The sequence below is a fragment of the Eleutherodactylus coqui genome, chromosome 2 (genome assembly GCF_035609145.1).
Source record: "Eleutherodactylus coqui strain aEleCoq1 chromosome 2, aEleCoq1.hap1, whole genome shotgun sequence".
Lineage (NCBI taxonomy): Eukaryota > Metazoa > Chordata > Amphibia > Anura > Eleutherodactylidae > Eleutherodactylus > Eleutherodactylus coqui.
Window position 1 is genome coordinate 21,712,552 of NC_089838.1, and position 23,889 is coordinate 21,736,440.

The following is a 23,889-nucleotide window of genomic DNA, read 5'->3' on the forward strand; positions in this document are numbered from 1 at the left end:
TCACTGATTCCCAATGGGGCATTCGTTAGGAATTTTCCATAGAGAAAACACTTGTAGCAGTTGCCAAAGTGGTGAAATCAAGTGTGAGGGTGAGGATAGAAGGGCGAGGCCCTGACGGTACCGGAGAAGAACCGTGACGCATAATATGATTTTACAAGTATCTGATTTGACTGGATTGATACAAACTGTTTGAAAATGTGTTATTCTGGAGATCCTAATTGTAATTTATGGTGCATGATGTTATAATTGTACCACATAGAACTACGGCTGCGCCTTCTGTAATAGGTTACCTTGGCTTTTCTGCAGATCACCTCTCTCATTAGTTTCATGATTATTTGGGCTCAGCATGTGAGGTGGAATATCCTCCCAAGATTTTACTGCTGAAATGTTAAAATATTCATGAGGTTTCAGCTCCACATGCTAATGCTTCTGCTGTTAACCTCTTCTTCTCCTTGACTATGTCCATACTAGGAAGCCTGCAAACCACTCAGCACAATGCAATGTCTGCAGGACTTAGAAATCACTGACCTTATCTCCTTCCTGACCACCTCATGTAAATGTACAGCAGCTAGCAGGGTGCCAGTCTGTAGAGCTGACACGTATTTACGGTCCTCCTTCCCCTGGCGATCGCGAGCTTCCAGCTTCAGGAAAGTTCCAACTATGACTGTACCTAACAGCCGTTGGTCCACGTGCCGCATCAAGCCCTGATCGGTTCAGCGTCTGACAAAGGCACCTAAATCAGAAGCTGTTAGTTTCGGCTTACCTTAAGGACCAGGATATTTCGGTCTTATAGGAGCAAACAAATGGCGATGGTTTAGATTGGCGTCGGTGGCGGGCCTTTTACTTTTTTATGTATATTTTTTATTTTATTTTGTAATTTCTTTTACTTGTTTTTGTAACTATTTTTTTAACTCCTTTGTCCCCCTCATGACATCATACAAGTCCTATCTGGTTCTTTTTACATTATCTTTTTTTTTACATTTCCACTGTAACTTTCCCCTGTAGTGACAGTAATCACTGGCTTATCTGGGTCTACTACAACTCTGCAGCTCTGCCCTGCAAGTGGGCACCTGGTGATTATGTGATTAGCAGGAAGTGGCACTTTCACTTTCTCTATTCACTACATTGATCATTATGTAGCCTGCGAGAAAGAAGGCAGAAGCAGTTAAACGCTTCTGCCTTCTCCTCAGGGTCTTCGTCTGAGCCTAACAGCTAAAGGCTCGACCTGCTCTGGTAACATTGAGAAAGAGCTTTCATTCGGTATTTACAGCGCTTGGTCCTTATCGAGTTAATGTCAGACACATCCCATGCTGCAGGAATGATGTGATCAGCTGGTCCAGCAGCATAGGAGCAGTCAGCTGTCACAGCAAGTAACATCAGGACCTGAAATTTTCAGGTCCTGATATGAAGACCTGAAGTTCCTGGCTGTCTTGAAGTTCTTAAACTTTCCTACAGATCATAGCGGTTACACAGAACCCTGGAACACAATGCTCATAATGAGCGTCAAGAATGCATAAACACTGCTTGCTCATTCAGGTGCTTGCTAGGGAATCCTGTGACATCATTAATGATGTCACAGAGATTACGTCCGCATACGGGGGTTTGGAGGCATGCAGAGAGGACGTGATGTGCATCCTCCCTGATCATCTATAACTGTAGACCACTGCTAACAGTGATCTAATGGGTTTTTACCATTCAATCGCTGTTATTATCAATCTGTATGTGGGCACAGCAGGGAACACAGACAATGTATTTCCTGCTAACCTATGCCCCCATAGTAAAATAAAATAATAAGCAAACACTGTAAAATGTAGGTAATAGTAAACAAAATGTGAAAAAGATAGTAAGAAAGTAAAAAAATGAAAAGCCACCGTCCCGCTCTCCAATCCTATGCACACCCATTTTAGAGATCCTGCATAACACAAACGAGTTCTGCGTAGTTGTCAGGTGCTCATGCATTAATGCTTTCTTGTCATGCAGAATTTATGTTACATAAAACATGAAATAATTACTCACTAGTGACCAATTTTATCCTGTTCTACACTGACTTCATTTGATTTTGTGCCTCTACTAATAAAATTCCTGTACTTGGATGATTGTCATCCAGAGGCTGCAGCTAATGCTAAAGGAAGGAGATACAGTTCTAGCTAAAATAGGGGTTTTTGTTTTCTCCACTATTGTGACATCATACATTATGCAATGAACATGTATGTGATACATGGGAGAACTAGACGATTAATTTTTGAGCTAAATATAATTAATTAATCATGTTACCCTAAAAAAAAAATTTTTTTTTTTACCAATTTTTGACTATTTTTCTCTAAAAAAAAAAAAAAGAAAATTAATTAATATCCACTCCAATTTTAATAATGAGAAAGCCCCATGTGTCCTAAAAATAAATGAACAGACGATTTTAGGGCAAATTAAGTAATGGGAAAAAAATCACCTTTCAGGATGCAGCATTCCAAAAAATGAAACTATTTTCAGGGCACGAAGGCCCCAAACACCCCCGGTCATGAAAGGGTTACAGGGCTTGTGCAGTCTTAGGTCAATAAAACTTTTTTTATGCAACTGACTAATATGCTGCTAGTTCTCACTTTTCTCTTGTTTAAAATCTCTACTAGCTGTCAGTGAATGGAAACACATCATCAAAGTATATACAATCTAATCTTACTTTCACACAGCTGTGTTTTGTTACACTGTATCAGCGTAAGTAACACTTTTCGACATGTTGTCACTTTTTTAAGGTTATTTCAAATTTCAACCTCTATCTGTAGGTACGTGGCTGTGGCCCAATAGCTTTCAGGTTGCGGTCTAGGATAGGACACTGACGCATTACGAAACGCCTTAGTGCTGGGCCTTGATTGGCCATCATGGTCATGTGAAGTGACGTCACATGTACCGCTGGTACAGACAAAGGACCAGAGGTAAGTATATTGCAAACATCACTTCTTCTATTGCTTTTTTTTTTTTAAAGTGACATGATAATTTTTTTTTTACTGAAGGTTGCTATGATTACAAAAGAATATATGTTTTTAGTTTTTTTACTTTTGCACATTAAAAAAACCTTTTGGGGGGGACTATTTTTTTTTTTCATCCCTACACCCAAAGCCCAATAACATTTGTATTTTTCTATGGACATAGCTTTTTGAGGGCTTGTTTTTTGTGCGATGAGCTGTAGTTTTATTGCTACCATTTTGCCTTATGTGTGGCTTTTTTAATCACTTTTTTCGGAAGGCGAAATGAAAAATTTATGCAACTTGCATAAATACAGGTTTTTTTTTTTTACATTTTTTTTAAGCAAGATAGGAAAGTGCACCCAAAACGGTTTTTAACTATTCTTTACGATTTTTTTCTACTATTTTTATTATATTTTGTTACAGTTTTTATATCCCTGTACGGAACTTGAACCTATGATGCTATGATCACTCTGATAATACACTGCAGTGCCTCTGTCCTGCAGTGCATTATCACTGATCATAGATCATAGGCCATGGCAGACTCAGATGCCATTGACCGTTGTCCCGTTGCCATGTTCTCTGTGATTACATGACTGAGGGCCGATGGCATCACAGAGGGGGTACCTCTGTTAACCTTTTACATGCAGCAATCAATATTGATCATACCATGTAAGGGGTTATCAGTAAAAAGCCGGCTGACAGTCATAGCCAGCTCCCACTGCGGAGAGCGTGGGTTCAGCTTCTGAGCCCGCATTTTCTATAGGACATAAGTGGACGGCCATTTGTGGGAACCCATTCTCACCTAGGGCGTAAATATACAACCTGGGGTGGGAAGGATTTGATTCTGCATAACAGATTTATGTGACAACGCGTGAATGAGCCTGAAGGCTACACGGTGACATTTATCAGATGACATCAAGTCTCAGAATAGTTGTGGGACAAATAAATTAAAGGGACTTATCTGCGACTGACATGACTGTTTCAGAACTGTCATTGGGCTGTTAAAAAACGTCCAAATCGCAGCCAGATTGCAGGCATCGATGTCTATAGTGGAAATGTTTCTTGTGACTTGCTACCAGAGTCCAACCAATTTGGATTTTCACTTTAACATTGACTTGCAGGAATGCTTTGTTCCAGTAGGTGGCACTGTAGAGGCATTGTTCCATCTGCCATTTGGATAAATTTCCCAGAGGCGCATGCATGTCCTTATAAGTCTCCTCATACCTACTAGGTGATCTCACAATGTAGGAACTACAGCCTTCCTGATTCACTTCTCTCCCAGCCAAGCCAGCAACCTACTACAAACTGATGAGGGGCAAAACCTCCCAAACAGTCTGTCTGTGCATGATTATCTTTTCATTCTGGAGAAGCCCCTGGCTTTGACTTATATTTCCAGTCATTGTTACAAGGTTTATTAAAAGATCGGATATTGACTTGCAGGAAATGCTACATTCTAATAGGTGGCGCTGTAGAGGCATTATCTCATTTGCTATTTGCATAATTTTCCCAGAGGAGCATGGATGGCCTTATATGTCTCCTCACTAGGTGCTCTCCCTAAGGAGAGACAATACCCTTCCTGACTTACAGTTGTTTTAGGTCGCGGGTCACAACACAACACCATTGGCAATCATTAGATGCAACATTGGGACCTTCATGTTGTATGACATGTTTTTGTGTAGCCCTAGTCTTATAGGGATTGTCTGGCCTCTTTTCAATTGATGACCTATCCTCTGGGTAGGCCATCAGTAGTTCATGGAAGGGGGAACAGTTAGTGATCGAGCCAATAATGATTTTCATGCTTGAATCAAATGAACTATAGAGGTAAGCAAACAAATTATTGTTCATCGTCCGATCTATCAATTTTTTTATGATCGTTACATCTAAACGCACCTTTAGGGCTCCTTCACACAGGCACTGCAATTTACGGTCGGCCGCAGCACGGCCGAAAATTGCATGTACAAGAGGCAGCCTTGACCAAGTCATGACTGCTACTCCCATTTTGACGCCCGTTCAGACGGATGAGGGTGCAGCGCATATTCGCTAAACTCCCTCTCCCTTCCCGCCCCTTTCTGACTGCCAACTAGGGGAAGGGCGGGAGCTTAGCAGAGCTAGTGCCTTCCCTCTCTCCGATCCAGCCTATCGGAGCTGCCGGCAAGAGGGAGGGGCGGGACTTTAGCACACTAGCTCCTACCCCATCCCACCCCTCCTACTGCTGGCAGTCAGCCAAGGGCGGAGAGGGGGAGGGAAGGGAGTGGGAGTTTAGCAGAACCTCTGCTAAATTCCCTCCCACCTCCCCTTTTCGAATCCTATGGGACCGGCCGCCATATTCCGGCCAAAAGATAGTTCCAGAACTATCTTTTCTGGCTGGCATAAAAATGGCCGGTGGGAATGCCCACCGTATGCTTTATCTTTTTGGGCCGTCCGTTTTTACGCACCGGAAAATCGGCCATCTGAACTGATGCGTTGGAATCCAATGCATCAGATGGTCGCGTCTATCGGCCGGTTCGTGTATAAGCCCTTTGTCGGGCTGTAAGCTAATACCTGAATCACTTACATAATATTGTCCCACCTAAGTGCCATGAATGGCAGCTAGGTATAGGAAGAGCGATCCATCTGTTTGTGCGGTTTCCGTATGTCATTCGGCGCTTCCCACGGAATATATAAATGACTGTTAATAATGGTAATCATCATTGTAAAGGAAAGAACAGCATGTTGGTACAGACTGGTGCGCCACCGGGAGAAGCATTAACTCTGGATTAGACTGTAGAACAGTCTGTAGTGTATCAGATAGAAATGAATGACATGATGCAAGCAGATCTGCTATACACTGACGGGGTATTGTATACGGTATGTTATGTAATGTCTGATGGGGATGTTAGGTTTATGACAAACTATTGGACGAGAGAAGGAAATGTCTCTTTATAATATGTACACAGCACTTACTGAAAATATACTTATTCCCACCAGGCCATTTCCCAATTGTTATAAGTACTCACACACTATATACACTCATTGTCAAAAACAATCCCTCCCCTAGAAGAATGGAAGGAAACGTTCTGTGTGATTGTAACATTGATACAAGTAAGTGATTACAATATCAGAGCGAAAGGAGAATTTATTGTGGAGAACCGACCCCTGAAAGGAGGCTCTAGTACCTGTTGTACCGCCTCTAGCTTGGATACAAGATGTGATACAGGCAGGCATGGAGCCTCTAGTACCCTGTTGTACCGCCTCTAGCTTGGATACAAGATGTGAAACGGCCGAGCATGGGGGCTCTAGTACCCTGTTGTATTGCTTATAGCTTAGATACAAGATGTGATATGAGCGGGCATGGAGGCTCTAGTACCTGTTGTACCACCTCTAGCTTGGATACAAGATGTGATACATGGGGGCATAGAGGCTCTAGTACCCTGTTGTACCGCCTCTAACTTGGATACAAGATGTAATATGGGTAAACATGGAGGCTCTAGTACCCTATTGGACCACTTCTAGCTTGGATACAAGATGTGATACAGGCAGACATGGAGGTTCTAGTACCCTATTGGACCACCTGTAGCTTGGATACAAGATGTGATACAGGCAGGTATGGAGGCGCTAGTTCCCTGTTGTACCGCCTCTAGCTTAAATACAAGGTGTGATACAGCCTGGCATGGAGGCTCTGGTACCCTGTTGTACCACCTCTAGCTTGGATACAAGATGTGAAAAGGGACGAGCATGGAGGCTCTAGTACCCTGTTGTACTGCTTCTAGCTTGGATACAAGATGTGATATGGAGGGCATGGAGGCCCTTGTACCCTGTTGTACCACTTCTAGCTTGGATACAAGATGTAATACGGGCAGACATGAAGGCTCTAGTACCCTGTTGTACCGCCTCTAGTTTGCATACAAGATGTAATATGGGCAGACATGGAGGCTCTAGTACCCTGTTGTACTGCCTCTAGCTTGGATAGAAGATGTGATACAGGCAGGCATGGAGGCTCTAGTACCCTGTTGTACCTCCTTTAGCTTGGATACAAGATGTGATACAGGCGGGCATGGAGGCTCTAGTACCCTGTTGTACCACCTGTAGCTTGGATACAAGATGTGATACAGGCAGGCATGGAGCCTCTAGTACCATGTTGTACCACCTCTAGTATGGATACAAGATGTGATACGGCCTGGCATGGAGGCTCTAGTACTCTATTGTACCACCTCTAGCTTGGATACAAGATGTGAAACGGCCGAGCATGGAGGCTCTAGTACCCTGTTGTATTGCTTATAGCTTAGATACAAGATGTGATATGAGCGGGCATGGAGGCTCTAGTTCCCTGTTGTACCTCCTCTAGCTTGGATACAAGATGTGATACAGGCGGGCATGGAGGCTCTAGTACCCTGTTGTACCGCCTCTAGTATGGATACAAGATGTGATACGGCCTGGCATGGAGGCTCTAGTACTCTATTGTACCACCTCTAGCTTGGATACAAAATGCGAAACGGACGAGCATGGGGGCTCTAGTACCTTGTTGTATTGCTTATAGCTTAGATACAAGATGTGATATGAGCGGGCATGGAGGCTCTAGTACCTGTTGTACCACCTCTAGCTTGAATACAAGATGTGATACATGGGGGTATAGAGGCTCTAGTACCCTGTTGTACCTCCTCTAGTTTGGATACAAGATGTAATATGGGCAAACATGGAGGCTCTAGTACCCTATTGGACCACTTCTAGCTTGGATACAAGATGTGATACAGGCAGACATGAAGGCTCTAGTACCCTGTTGTACCGCCTCTAGCTTGGATACAAGATGTAATACGGGCAGACATGAAGGCTCTAGTACCCTGTTGTACCGCCTCTAGTTTGCATACAAGATGTAATATGGGCAGACATGGAGGCTCTAGTACCCTGTTGTACTGCCTCTAGCTTGGATAGAAGATGTGATACAGGCAGGCATGGAGGCTCTAGTACCCTGTTGTACCTCCTTTAGCTTGGATACAAGATGTGATACAGGCGGGCATGGAGGCTCTAGTACCCTGTTGTACCACCTGTAGCTTGGATACAAGATGTGATACAGGCAGGCATGGAGCCTCTAGTACCATGTTGTACCACCTCTAGTATGGATACAAGATGTGATACGGCCTGGCATGGAGGCTCTAGTACTCTATTGTACCACCTCTAGCTTGGATACAAGATGTGAAACGGCCGAGCATGGAGGCTCTAGTACCCTGTTGTATTGCTTATAGCTTAGATACAAGATGTGATATGAGCGGGCATGGAGGCTCTAGTTCCCTGTTGTACCTCCTCTAGCTTGGATACAAGATGTGATACAGGCGGGCATGGAGGCTCTAGTACCCTGTTGTACCGCCTCTAGTATGGATACAAGATGTGATACGGCCTGGCATGGAGGCTCTAGTACTCTATTGTACCACCTCTAGCTTGGATACAAAATGCGAAACAGACGAGCATGGGGGCTCTAGTACCTTGTTGTATTGCTTATAGCTTAGATACAAGATGTGATATGAGCGGGCATGGAGGCTCTAGTACCTGTTGTACCACCTCTAGCTTGAATACAAGATGTGATACATGGGGGTATAGAGGCTCTAGTACCCTGTTGTACCTCCTCTAGTTTGGATACAAGATGTAATATGGGCAAACATGGAGGCTCTTGTACCCTATTGGACCACTTCTAGCTTGGATACAAGATGTGATACAGGCAGACATGAAGGCTCTAGTACCCTGCTGTACCGCCTCTAGCTTGGATACAAGATGTGATATGGGCAGACATGGAGGCTCTAGTACCCTGTTGGACCACCTCTAGCTTAGATACAAGATGTGATACAGGCAGGCATAGAGGCTCTAGTACCCTATTGGACCACTTCTAGCTTGGATACAAGATGTGATACAGGCAGACATGAAGGCTCTAGTACCCTGTTGTACCACCTCTAGCTTGGATACAAGATGTGATATGGGCAGACATGGAGGCTCTAGTACCCTGTTGGACCACCTCTAGCTTAGATACAAGATGTGATACAGGCAGGCATAGAGGCTCTAGTACCCTATTGGACCACTTCTAGCTTGGATACAAGATGTGATACAGGCAGACATGAAGGCTCTAGTACCCTGCTGTACCGCCTCTAGCTTGGATACAAGATGTGATATGGGCAGACATGGAGGCTCTAGTACCCTGTTGGACCACCTCTAGCTTAGATACAAGATGTGATACAGGCAGGCATGGAGGCTCTAGTTCCCTGCTCTACCGCCTCTAACCGTAGAAATCAATGGGTTTGTTTTATCACATTATACGGCCGCTAAACCACACACCACCCGCCCCCCGCCCTAAGACATCTTTTCTTCCAATCTGAGCATCTGCATTTCCTCCAGTTTATGATAACAGAGAACCTTTTTATAACTTATTTCCTCTTTTTGAACTCTTCTGCACTCCTATACCTTTTTTAATGTAATTCCCCAAACTAAATCACATATTTGAAACGCAGTCTTACAGGATGTTTCTAGAGGGGTAATAATACACTGGGATTGCAGGGTTTTCATTTCTCTTTTTATACACCTTGAAATTGTTTTTGCTTTTGTAGCAGCTACTTGACATTGAGTAACACTGCTTAGCTTATATGTAACAGAATTCTTCCTCTAGATCCACAGTTTTAGGCCTCGTTCCCATGGACGGATTTCTGCCGCGTAATTCGTGGTGGAAATCCGCTGCTTTGCCCGCAGCTATTAGGTTCTGTTGAACGTAATAGCTCAGGGCTCACGGTGCGGAATTCCATCGCGGAATTCCGCACCGTGAAATCTCCCGTCCTCACCCGCGGCATGCTCTATTTGCCGCGGGTGTACGCGCGGACGGCTTCCATTGCAGTCAATGGAAGCCGTCCGTTCACGCTATCTTCCCCTGAAGATAGCGTGAAAACGCTTCCCCGCCTACCGCCGTGTGACGCGGTGGGCATGTCATGTGACGTGGACGGCATGTCACATGGTACTACGGCGGTGGGCGGGGAAGCGTCACGCGGGAGCGAGGACGCCGGATCCGCAGGTAAGTTTGGGGTCTTCTGGGGGGCGCCATGACGGGCTCCGCCGCGGAACTCCGCTACATGCCTGTATATATATATATATATATATATATATATATATATATATATATATATATATATATATATATATATACTGCATTTGGGCCCTAAAGAATCAGACACTTTTTACTGCCTTAATTTTTTTTCTTCAGCTACCAAAATTATTTTTGTCGTGTTTTTTTTCTGTAACAAATAAAGGTATTTTTTAAAAACCTTTTTTTGTCTTTTGGATTTATTAGAGATTAAAAAGCTAAAAAAGTGTTTTTTAATGTATAAGTGGTTTATTTTTAAAATTAGAATACTTACACTAAAATAAACTACAGGAATAGATAGATGCCTCATTTTATTTTGGATGTTTTGATATATAACTTTTATAGTTTCGGATTACAGGGCATATATGGTGACGGTTTTGGTAAATTTCCTGTCATTTTTTTAAACTTATTTTTGTAACTTTTTTTTAACATCTATGTTCCCCATGACTTCATATGAGACCTCTAGGGATCATTCACATTGGCTTTTTTTATTTTAAACTTTTCCACTGTAGCTGGGGCAACCATAGGAACCGCATCCATAAGAGCCCCAGTTACAAGGGAAAACATTCACCTGTAGTGACGATAGTCACTGGCAGAGCTTATCTGGGCCTGCAGCTCTGCTGTGACAGGTGGCACCCGGTGGCCACGATTGCCGGGTCGAATAGCGGAAGTAACACTTCTGTTTTCTCTCTTCACTACATAGCACTCATTGGGGAGTAATAACATTGAGTAATACTGCCTAGCTTACATTTAACAGAATATCTGGATTCTATTAAAAAAAAACACTTCTGCCTTCTCCTCCGGGTCCTCAGCTTTGACTAACATTGCAGGAGCTGGAGGTTTAATCTCCTGCCAAATTTTTACTATTGGCTGGGATTAAAGCCCAGGACCAAGCACCATACATTTACTGTGCTTGGTCCTTAAAGGGGTTGTCCCGCGCCGAAACGGGTTTTTTTTTTTTAACCCCCCCCCCCCCCCCCCCCGTTCGGCGCGAGACAACCCCGATGCAGGGGTTAAAAAAACAACACGCACAGCGCTTACCTGAATCCCGGCGGTCCGGCGTCTTCATACTCACCTGCTGAAGATGGCCGCCGGGATCCTCTGTCTCCATGGACCGCAGGGCTTCTGTGCGGTCCATTGCCGATTCCAGCCTCCTGATTGGCTGGAATCGGCACGTGACGGGGCGGAGCTACACGGAGCCCCATTCAGAAAAGAAGAAGACCCGGACTGCGCAAGCGTGGCTAATTTGGCCATCGGAGGGCGAAAATTAGTCGGCACCATGGAGACGAGGACGCTAGCAACGGAGCAGGTAAGTATAAAACTTTTTATAACTTCTGTATGGCTCATAATTAATGCACAATGTACATTACAAAGTGCATTATTATGGCCATACAGAAGTGTATACCCCCACTTGCTGCCTCGGGACAACCCCTTTAAGGGGTTAATTGTGTGACAGGGCAAATAGAGAGGTAGTAGGCTTCACCACAATGCTGGGGTATACCGCTAGGAAGCAGTACATATAGAAAGCAAAGTGAAACTGAGTTAAAGGAGATGTCCCGAGGCAGCAAGTGGGTCTATACACTTCTGTATGGCCATAATAATGCACTTTGTAATATACATTGTGCATTAATTATGAGCCATACAGAAGTTATAAAAAGTTTTATACTTACCTGCTCCGTTGCTGGCGTCCTCGTCTCCATGGTGCCGACTAATTTTCGGCCTCCGATGGCCAAATTAGCCGCGCTTGCGCAGTCCGGGTCTTCTCCTCTTCTCTATGGGGCTCCGTGTAGCTCCGTGTAGCTCCGCCCCGTCACGTGCCGATTCCAGCCAATCAGGAGGCTGGAATCGGCAATGGACCGCACAGAAGCCCTGCGGTCCATGAAGACAGAGGATCCCGGCGGCCATCTTCAGCAGGTGAGTATGAAGACGCCGGACCGCCGGGATTCAGGTAAGCGCTGTGCGGGTGGTTTTTTTAACCCCTGCATCGGGGTTGTCTCGCGCCGAACGGGGGGGGGGGGGGGGGTTTAAAAAAAAAAAAACCCGTTTCGGCGCGGGACATCTCCTTTAAACGTAAAATATGTTTTTATTTGTCATTTCAGGATTTAAGTACAGGAAGACAACAAATTGTCAATGTGTCCCCTTGTGGTGAAGCCCACCTCTCCAGCCCTTCCACAACATTAAGGGCTCCTTTACACGCACAATATGCAGGGAGTAGAACCCATTGACTTTTGTGTGCATCTGCGCACCAATGTTCCCCATAGAAGTCTACGGAAAATGTATGAAAAAAAGAACACATCTGGAACTCGTAGGGCTAAATATCCATTTAAATGGGAAAGTTTTTGTCTTCAAAAAGTGCAGTAAGGCTTCTTTCACACGGACGACAGCGATATTGACATGAAAAAATTGCAGCGATGTCGCATCGGTGTTCTGTGCGATATCGCGGCATTGTCTTGCGGTGATATCACGATTTCTTGTCGTTACAAAGTCGGGCGACTTTGTAGAGCTCTTTTGCTGGGATTTTCAGGGTGTGATAGGGGTGGCTTGAAATGTAAGCCCTACCCTGAAAATAAGCCCTAGCAGCATAAAAAAAGGAAAATAAATAGAATGGCTTTGATTTGTTCATCAAGCGCTGGCTCTGATTGGCCGAGCCAGCGCTCGATGAACCAATTAGAGGCAGCACTTCCTAGAGGTGGAGTTTTTCAAACTCCTGACCAGGAAAGCTCTTCCGGATAACTTCAAACAAATCCAAGGGGACTTCTCAAGACGCGTGGCTGAGCTGGACAGCACCTCTTAGTTATGTTTTTGTTTTTTTCTGGATAGCACCTCTTAGTTGATGTTTTTGTTTTTTTCTCTGCAGCTAGGGCTTAATTTAGGGATTTTACAGTAGGATTTCCTATTGAAAAAATTGCATCGCCCTGTACGAAAACTGCATTTTCGCAGAAAGGAGGGCTCCATAGGGAAACATGGGCTACAAAACCTTACAAATCGTGGCAATATTTAGCAACTCGTGATTTACATAGTGCAAATACGTTGCACTGAGGCGTGTGCGCAAAAACGTATATATATAAATATGTGTATATATAAACGCGGTTATGCTGTGGCGCCCGTGCATTACTCTACCTTTAGAATGCTAATGTGGGGCGAGACTATACTGAAGTCTAGAATACATTTGAAAGTCCTTTCCGCCACTATTACAGCAAACATCAGGACTGCGCCTTTTTCCTCTCCGCGGTGCATTGTGTCATGTGCGAATTTAAATATCTCCCTGTGTTCTCCGCTTCCATTATTTAGCTTTTTGCCGCAGCTCTGTAGATTTGAGTGACAGACATTGGAAGTAAGTGACAGCTGAAAAGGGTGCAGGGGAAATGTGAACTTATCACAACAGCAGGAATATACTTATAAGCATATTTAAGAACTGCTGTCAGTCAATTAGCCTCATAATTTATACTCAGCCTTAATAGGCAAATAAATAATTAATGCTATTGCTTTTTGTAAATTCAGCTCGCTTTTTCGGATATAAATTAACATAATTAAAAGTAATGTTTCAGTGGAATTTTTTTTCATTTTTTCGCCAACAAGATCTAAATCAAGCAATTAAACCGCATGTTTTCCGCATCAAACGAAGTGTCCGCGTAATATGAGGAGATAATAATTGTGCCCCCCCAGTGCAATTTACTGCAAGGATGCAAAAATTAATCTATGGAATGAATTATCAGCAAGTAGGATCCCACTATTGTCCCTAAATGAACCCCTGTGAGTTTTGCTCTTCGTACCGAACACATTCTCAGCGTTCTTTATTTGCAAAAAAAAGGAAGAAATGCAGAATTGAGTCGTTTAAGCTGCTGTGTCCTTGTGGCTTATTGTGAAGGTCATTGGAGATCCTTTTTTTTTTTTTCGTTCGATATAAAATGTTAGTATAATATAATATAAGAATAATATAATGCTATACTATATAATGTATAGGAATATATAATATAATATCGAATGTAATCAATGTCGTAACAATTTAAGAGGGAACGCAACTGCTGTGTGGCGCTGACTTGGATATGTGCCACCCATGTATTTTTATGTGACTTGATTAACCCCTTGAGGACCAGGCTGTTTTGTACCATTAGGACCAGACACTTTTTAGGGATTTAACCCATGTGGTGGTTTAACTGCCCTATTTTTTTTTTTATTTCAGCTATCAAAATTACTTTTGAGGCGTTTTTTTTTCTGTGACATATAGGCTGGAATCAGATTATCGCATATCGGCTGGGTTTTCATGCCCAGCCGATATACGTCGTCTCTCTCTGCAGGGGGGGTAGGATGGAAGAGCCAGCAACAGGAACTGAGCTCCCGCCCCCTCTCTGCCTCCTCTCCGCCCCTCTGCACTATTTGCAATGGGGAGAGGCTGGATGGGGCGGGGCTAATTTGTGAAACTTAGCCCCGCCCCCGTCCCGCCTCCTTTAATTGCAAATAGTGCAGAGGGGCGGAGAGGAGGCAGAGAGGGGGCGGCAGCTCAGTTTCTGCTCCTGGCTCTTCCATCCTCCCCCCCTGCAGATGAGGACACCGTATATCGGCTTGGCGTGAAAACCGAGCCGATATACGGTCGTCTGAATCCACCCATAGGGCTATTTTTTTCATATCTTTTTCACTGACTTTTTTTTCTGTTTTTTAGTTTTTTAAACATTTATAGTTTTTTTTAATTAGCATAGCAGTATTTACACTAAAATAAAGTAAAGGAATGGGTTCCTCATTCTGTTTCGGACGTTTTGATATATAATATGTATGTTTTTGGATTACAGGGTGCGTACGGTGATGGTTTTGCTTGGCGTCGGCTTTGGGTATTTTCTTTTTTATGTATATAGTTTTATTTTATTCTGTAATATTGTTTTACTTATTTATGTAATTATTTGTTTTACCATCTATGCCCCCCCATCCATAGGAGCCCGAATTACAGGAAAAAACATCCCCTGTAGTTACAATAGTCACTGGCAGAGCTGACCAGGGTCTGCTATGACCCTGCAGCTCTGCTGCAGCAGGGGATCCTGGCGATCACATGACTGCCGGCTCATATAGTGGAAGTTCTACTTCCGCTTTCACTCTTTAGTACATAGTGCTCCTTGAGCACTGTGTACTAGAGAAAGGAGAAGGCAGAAAGGGTTAAAAATGCCTCCTGCCTTCTCCTCCGGGTTATCAGTGGTGACTACAAGCTGACAACCCGACATGCTTCTGATTGATTGCAGAAGCAGAGGCTTTAAACCCCTGCCGTATTTTTACTATCGGCTGGGTTTAAAGCCCAGGACCCAGCGCTGTAAATTTATGGTGCTTGGTTCTTAATCGGTTGAAGGGAGTGGTCTCATCGCATATGAAAATTTTTTCTGCTTAAAAGTCCTCTGATAAACATTAGGGGAGTGTTCCAGGGCTAAGATATTGTTGTCCTATCCTTAGGATAGGTCATCAATATCAGATCATTGAGGGTCCACCACATCAGCTGTTTGAAGTGGTTGCAATGCAGGGATGAGTGATACAGCCACTTCAAACAGTTGATCAATAAGGATCACCCACCAATCCTAAAGATAGGCCATCAATATCTTAGTCCAGGGAAAAATTACTATCAGCAGTGGAAATCCTGCTACATCGTTATCTCCTGCTTTCTTAGTTATTGTTGAAGCTGTTGCTATGGCCCCTTGAAGGGGGTCAGCGGACCACAATGCTCAGCCTTGTTACAGAGAGAAGTATCTGATTGGTTTAGCTCTCTATAAAAAAGTTTTGTTTTCCGCAATATGATGCAGTTGATAGCTGTGGCAAGTTGTGTATCTATTCCTTGCTCTAATTCCAAGTCTTGTCTAGTCTGCCCAGTCAGTATATCTTGTTTCTTGGTTTTAGCCCAGTCTAGATTTCCTAGTTTGTGGTTTGTCTAACCTTTCCTTGTGTTCATTCTTTCTGCCTTGATTAATTACAGCATTTGCTTCTGTTCTCAGGGTTAATGTTTTAGACATGGTCATCCAGAGACAACTTACGGCAGTTTAGGGACAGTGGGCTCTGGTGTAGAGGGACAGCGTCAGGGTGAGATATAGAAAAAGACATTGTTAGGGTCAGCATTTCTATATGTGCTTTTTATCTGTTTTTTTTGTTATGACTGGTTGACGTTGTTTGATTCTACTCTAAGTTCTGGGGGTATCTGAGTACTTGGAGATGCTGTTCGCATCCAGGAAAGGTGACTGCTAAAGTTGAAGCTGAGTTCTGCCTTTTAACTTCCATAATGTAGTTACAGTCCCATATGACAACCAATATCATGATAGCTGATCAGTGGGGTCCACCTGCTTTAACCTTCAGAGCTGAGCTGTTATGGCCAGAGGAAACTGCACAGAAGCCGTACTATAGGAGGGGTTACTAGTGCATGCAAATAGAAGTTATTCTGACTGGACAGCTCCTTTAAATAATGTATATAGGTAATTAAGGCGAGCGACTGGAGCCACATAAAAATTTGTAGTTAATTTAGCTGCGCTTGATTTAAATAGGGGCATTTTTAAGGCCAACTAGGTACAAAACAGACAGAGCCCATGATATGGAAGTCTTTTCGCAGGTGATCCCATTGGCAATCAGAACTTGCAGAGGATTTTCTCTTAACATGCGTGTTATACTTTAACATTACCAAAGTAGATGTCATGTCTCAGCGGACGTGTCAGATCAGGTCTGGGGTGATGTCACGGTTTCAACCCGGGTCAGTTGATCATTTCAGGTGTCATTTCAGCGCTACATGTTGACATGAAAACTTCTCTGCGGGTGTTTGGATGGAGTGGTTGCCTGGGAGGTATGAGTCCTGGCCAATCATTCAGCTCCTGTCTGTGCATATTTGTCCTGGTTCCTGCTTATGGAGGATGCCAGTTATACTTCTAACCTTATGGTGTTTCTGGTCATGTTGGTGACTCCTGTCCTGCTCTATTGTCAGATAAGACTGTTTAGCATAAAAGATATTATGGGGTGCACTGACATCTAATCCTTCACTGTATTGCTATTGTATTCTATCTGCTTCATTGTGTGTAAGCTTTCACCTAAACTATATTCCTAATTATTCTCTGTAGCTTATATATCACTGTATTCCAACTAGGAAGAGTCAGGACTGCCCTAGGTTCTTGACATTGGGTCGCCCTTATCAGGGCGAGTGTTCCGCTTTTAAGTAGGATCTAATTGCTTTAGCAGTTAGGGTCAGATTTCCTGTCCCCACATTTTTTTTAATTATTATTTATGTTTTGTGTTCTCTGCTTTAATATATTGTGTGTATATCCATCCTTTTGGGCAACTAATTATATCCGATCTGAAGTGTTTGGTATCCGCCTTGGACACAACCATAGAGAGGGATTGGATTGAAGGTTTCAGTACCCTTCTTTCCAACAAGGCATGTGAAAAGATGAGTATGAAGGACAAGACCTTGGAAATTAGGGGAGAGTTGGCATGCTAGGGGCTCCATTGCTATGGGACCAACCTCTACTCTATATCTGTATCTGAGTATTTAACCTTCACAATTATCTCCATGCTTAAAACCAAAGTCTCAATCTCACTTCATAGAATTAATGTATAGAATCCAATAACTAACACAAGTGAATTGCAAATGCCTCCCATACATTATAAAATATCTAGGCCTTTGAAGGTCACCCACAAAAACTACTCTTGCAATGTGTTCTTTCGTCTTGTTGAGTTTCCAGTATAGTGAACAGACAAATTTTATATGCAAAGGTATTTTATTCCCAGAAGTCAGAACAAAAATACCCTTAGGGCAGACACCAAGTTTCAAGTTCCCGAGCATTATAATGTTCATCCCAATATATTTCTCCTTGATTTGCAGGTGGCACAGATATAGACCCCCCTCTGGGATAGCGACGAGCCTTGTATAGAAACGCTTAACTCACATCTTTCAACCATCCGACGTCTAGATGCTTTGATACGGATTCTGCCCAAAGCTGATTAGGACTGATCAAGGTAAGGTTCACCGTGATACCGTTCTGATTCGCCAAGCAAATGTAACACTTTGTTATCCAAATTGATTTAATTGAATGATTCAATGGCTTTATGCACCTACTGAGAACAATGATAAAGCCGGGCTCACTGATATTGGGTTTAATCTAAACTTAAAGGCAAACTCCTTCCACAATGAGGGGTTTCCATTGTCATTATTGTTCCTTCATGTTCTCTAATGAATACGTTTCATTGGTGCTCTTAAAAAAAAGCAGCAGCACCCTCAGATCTCCAAGCTCGTTTGGATATCCAACTCATCATGTATTAGTTAAAGTGATTGTCTGGTTTAGAAAACCCATTTTCAAATTCATTGGCATTCTGAGATAAAACAGGAGACCCTCATGTATTAGGCAGAATGCAGAACAGCTATAAAGAGTGTCTCTGACTGTGTAAGATTTAACACTCCATTGATTTCAATAAAAACTATGCAATGCTTCATTTTCCCTGTAGGGGCACTGTAGGCAAAAATAAATCATGTTTGATCTCCAACTGATTATAGCTGTTTGCTGAGCGTGGAGAGCCTATCGGGGTCCCTTTTATCAAAACATTCAAGGCAGATAACCTTATTAAAGGAACATAACAGTAAAGGACAAGTGAGTAATGGGTTATTAGATTGAATGGCCACTTTATTCGAGACACCGACCCTTTCATGATTGGAGTGCAACATAAAATCACATGCCAAGTTTTCTGTGGATCAGTCTCTGATGTGTGAATGCACATTAGAATTGAAAAATCCAACGATCTGAGCAACTTCCAACAAGGCGTGGTCATTGGTGCTAGACTAACCGGGGTCAGGACTTCATATACCCTGTGGGGTTATCTTGTGTGAAGAGTATACTGAGAATGGTGTGTTTAAGGAATAAACTTCCAGGAAAAAGTTTATCCTGTAGACTTAAAACAATTTGTTAACAAAAGGGGTCAGAGGAGGATATCAAGAATCATTCTGATGAACAGGCACTGCAGCCAAATACAACACTGGTGCCCCAACTAACATGTGAGGATGTACAATTCTTTGTTCTTTAGTACAGATGGGCTATCACAGCATTGGACCAGTTCTAGCATCATTGCTATCTGAATGAAACAGAAAGCCAACTCCAGGGGCCAAAAAAAAGTGTTAAAACTGGATCAGTGGAAAAATATTACCTGCTTAGATTTCTATTGCACCATACTAATAGGGAAGGGGTAAGTTTGGCACAAGTAGCATAAATCGATGACTACTTCCTGTCAGATGTTCAGAACATATCAGTACCTTCATCTAATTTGCAGCAAAAAACTTCCTGTCCACACGGGCCAATAATCCTGAAGAATGATTGCAACACCTACCCTGTTTCCCTGAAAATAAGACATAGCATGAATTTCCAGAATTTTTGAGGATGCAAAATGATTTTTCAGGCTTTTTGAGGATGCTTGAAATATAAGCCCTATTCCAAAATTAAGCCCTACTAACAGTTAATTAAAAAAGTCAATTTAAATAGTGTCCAGGCAGCTATACATGTAAAAAAGTTAAACCTTTTTGAACAAAAATTTATATAAGACACTGTCTTATTTTCGGGGAAACACGGTAGTAGAATCTACAGCACAATGAATTATGCGATTCTGAAGAACATAGGAGGTCCAACGTATTAACATATTACTAGATGGGATATCTAATGCAATGCATTCAGTGTACAGAATATAGTGCAGATATTAGTACATATGAAGATACAGAGCAGAGCTCTTCAAGTCTGGACATTTGTGAAATCTTAAAGGGGTTGTCTCGCGGCAAGCATCAAAATTTTAACTTACCCCATTCCCCCTGTCACCCCCCTGGCATAAAATAGCAAATTAAAGCGGTTTTTAAACCGCTTGCTACTCACCGATCCGACGAAATAAGGAGTTTAAAAAATCTTCTCCCTAAGATGGCTGCCGGTCCTTTCCCAGGGATGCACTGCGGTTTTCTCCCATGGTGCACCGCGGGTCTTCTCCCATGGTGCACCATGGGCTCTGTGCATTCCATTGCCGATTCCAGCCTCCTGATTGGCTGGAATCGGCACACGTGACGGGGCGGAGCTACGATGATGACGCGGTGACCAGCTCTCCGGCACGAGCGGCCCCATTCACCAGGCAGAAGACCGCACAGCGCAAGCGCGTCTAAAAGCGCCAGAAGACATTGGAATTAGATGGAGCCATGGAGACGGGGACGCCAGCAACGGAGCAGGTAAGTGAATAACTTCTGTATGGCTCATATTTAATGCACGATGTACATTACAAAGTGCATTAATATGGCCATACAGAAGTGTATAACCCCACTTGCTGCCGCGAGACAACCCCTTTAAGTATCCATCGCAAAATAGGGGCTGTTATCATGAAAGCTTCCCAATGAGGAATGAGAATTCTGGCTATCTGAAGCATCAGAGAACAAAGGGCACAGAGGGACAAGAAGATGAACGGATATTAAGAGAATGGCCTTAAGAGAGGAAGTCAGTACAAGATATCTCTTGTAGTAAATCTCCTACTTCTGCCTATAAAGGTCTAATTAGATCACACTCCTGCCATATGTCATGCATGTACTTCTGGCTCTGAGGCATCAGCTGCACATGGTAGGAATTTTGAGAGAAATATTATTATTGGCTTCACACACCTTGATGGTTCCAGTGAGTTCTTATATATATTAGAGACATCTGTTGCCTTTTTCACGTGGATGATGGCCACAGGGATATCAAGCAGAGTTTTGTTTTATCTCAATAGCTTCAAAATTCTGTGCTGATTATTTTCAAACCGTTTTTTTAGTGATTGAGCTTGTATATTCTCTGATACAAATATCCAAATCCTCAGCATAGGCAGAGTTAAATTATAAAATTCTAGTTGTCTGCAGCCTCCACTAGAGGGAGCTTAGGAGCTTACAGCATACTTATTCACTATTATACCACTATGCAGCAGAGAGCCCTCAAGTGACAGCTCCAGGCATAGAGGATGCTGCATTTTACCTAAAAGGGGTTGTCCAGCGGTAAAAAGTATTTTGTAAAACAGCTGAGACTGGTATAAAAGACAAAAGTCATACGTGCCTTACAGATGCCTTCTGATCCAGTTCCTTCTCCTAAAGGTTCCTCTTTGGTTTTGGTGCTCAGCTGATCATGATCTGTCAAACCACGTAACTATTGTGGCTAGTCACTTGTTGCAATGGTGAGCTGCTGCAGCAGTCAGACAGAGCATGCTCAGATGTAGGGAAGTCCCTACATCTGGACACACTCTGTCTGACTGCTGCAGCAGCTCACCATCGCAGCTAGTGACTGGCCACAACAGTCATGTGGTTTGACAGATCATGATCAGCTGAGCACCAAAACCCAAGGGGGACTTTAAGGAGTATGAACTGGATCAGAGGGTGGGGGGCTGGGAGCAAATAAACACAGGACCAGAAGGAGTCACAACCTTCTCAGCAGGAGTCTTTAAAGTAAGCATGACTTCATTTCTGTACCTTATACCACTCTCAGATGTTTTAAAAAATATTTTTTTTACCACTGGGCAACCCATTTAAATCCTCATCTTGGATGCAGCCCTTTTATTGCTTTACAATTTCTGCATTATGCTGTTCGGCAAAGCTCCTTCTTTCAACATCACCCATCGTTGGCAGTTCTTCTGTCTGAGCTTTGTGATCTTCATTGTCTTCTACTTTTTTTCTGCAATCTCTCCCCTTTTATGAGGTGGATGTAGTGGGGCATGCTTCAGTTCAGGAACCTATTGACATTAACATGGGGTAAACAGAACCATATTGAGGTACCAATTCTTCATCGTGACCACTAAGAATTTGCATTAAAGGGATTTTCCCACTGAAGACATCTATCGATAAAAGGTTGATCCTCAGCAATCCCAAGAGATGCCCCATGTAAACAGAGTGGTGGTATGCATGTTTGATCACTGCTCCATTCAATTCTATGGGATGGAGGGAGATAGTTGAATGCATCTCCCTATGTTCCTTGGGACTGAAAGGCACCGTGATGGGGCATTCGGGCAGTGCTGACAGTAGTCACTCCCCCAGAATTAGACATGTATTCCCTATCCTGTGAATAGAGCAGGGGCGTAACTATAGAGGGTGCAGGGGATGCGGTTGCACCTGGGCCCAGGAGCCCTAGGGGGCCCATAAGGCCTCTCTTCTCCATATAGGGAGCCCAGTACTATGAATAAAGCATTATAGTTGGGGGCCCTGTTACAGGTTTTGCATTGGGGCCCAGAAGCTTCAAGTTATGTCTCTGTGCAGCATGGTTTAGGTATGGGTACGGGTACAGATACAGATAGAGGGGAGGTCCCAGCTCACCTTTTGCATCAGGGCCCCTGAGCCTTTACTTACGCCCCTGGAATAGAGGATACATATCTTTAATGGTAACCTCATCTTTATGTTGATCACTTCTATAAACCACCAGATACCCAATAAACAAATAATGACTGAATTGGAAAGCGGAATAGTATTAATATGTTCCCGAAGCCGGAGCGAGCTCTCAGTAGTCTAAAAATCCTTCCAAATCTTCTGTATGGGGAAGATACGCTAATAGTCCCGGCTAGGTTGGGAGCACTTAGCATAAGATACATTTATTAAACTTATATCTGAAACATGAGATGAGTTCTCGGAGCTGATCAGAGAGTTGTGCGAGAAAAACAGGCAAAATTCCTAGCGGAACTGAGAAGCAGTAAGTGTAACCGTAGCAGTGCACTTAAATTGGAAAGCAGTGCTTAAAATAACCATGAAAGCCAAGCCTAAAAGATCCCTTATTAAATTCTCCAGCTACCCTGGCGGACATGACAAGGGGAACTGTTCTTGAATAAAGCAGTGCACCGCAAGCTTCAAGCGAAATGTTACCCTGGCTTTATCTGTCAATCATGACCCCTGAACTGTTCGGCCGCAGACCACCATCTACATAACTTAACATTTCCAGCCATGAAAAATGCATTGGGAGATTGGAGTCCGCGCTCGTTTTCTTCTATAGATTCCCTTTGCTGAATATTTCGTGCCTATCTCTGTTTCCATGCTATATCAGTCTCTGGTGGACATGATGATCCATGCCTGGAAGATTGGCACTAATGTTTATTGGTACATGGGTTCTCAAAACAGGATTCAACAAGTCAAAGTCTATTTTTGAGTTACGTTCAACAGGACATATTGCAAACCACAGAAGGATTAAGTCATTGGAGCATAAGACTGTAGGTGTATAATAGAGGTTTAGCGGTGGGACTTTAGAGAATTGACCTTAACGTAAATCTCCGCCTTTTATCATCATGTAGGTGTTTAGGTTGATATTTCTGTGCTTTTTAATTTCTTAAAGGGAAGCTGTGACAGCACATCCCAGTGATGCTCGCTCCTGGGCTGTTACACAGGAGCGAGTATCGCTGGCATTGCTCACAGCGCGGCCGGCATGGAGGTGGAGCCGGCCGGGGAGCGTTCTACCCTGCCTGCCTCCATTCACAGTAAGCAGATGAAGTTGTTCAGAAGGGAATGACTGCTGTTTACACTGAACGGCGCGGTTTTCTGCACGCTGAGACTGAACGACTTTTGCTAAGTTGTTGCAATTACATGGGACAACTATTGCTCAAGCGCGGGAATGTTGGAATTTGAACAATTCTGAATGATAATCATCCCATGTAAATGGCCCTTTGGTTTTCAGTCCTTATCTCTTCTCTCCTGTACCATCTTATCAGCTAACTTTGTTGTGGTCATGCATAAACTGATTAAAAGGCCCATTTACACGTAACGATTGCCGCTCAATATCCATTTAAACGAACAAATTTGAGTGATAATCGTTCAGTGTAAACGCAAAGAAATTTTCTTACTATCCATTTGCGGTTGGAAAAACCATCGCTGGATCGCTG

General features: G+C 43.3%; 1 protein-coding gene across 6 annotated transcripts in view; it reads left to right on the forward strand.

Moving 5' to 3' along the window:
- Positions 1–23,889, forward strand: part of SGCD (sarcoglycan delta) — a 603,650-nt gene that overhangs the window by 307,156 nt on the left and 272,605 nt on the right. For all 6 annotated transcript variants that reach the window (XM_066590465.1, XM_066590464.1, XM_066590469.1 and 3 more), the window contains one exon: positions 17,882–18,015. The gene's annotated coding sequence lies outside the window, so the exon portion shown is untranslated. The remainder of the gene's footprint in view (positions 1–17,881; positions 18,016–23,889) is intronic.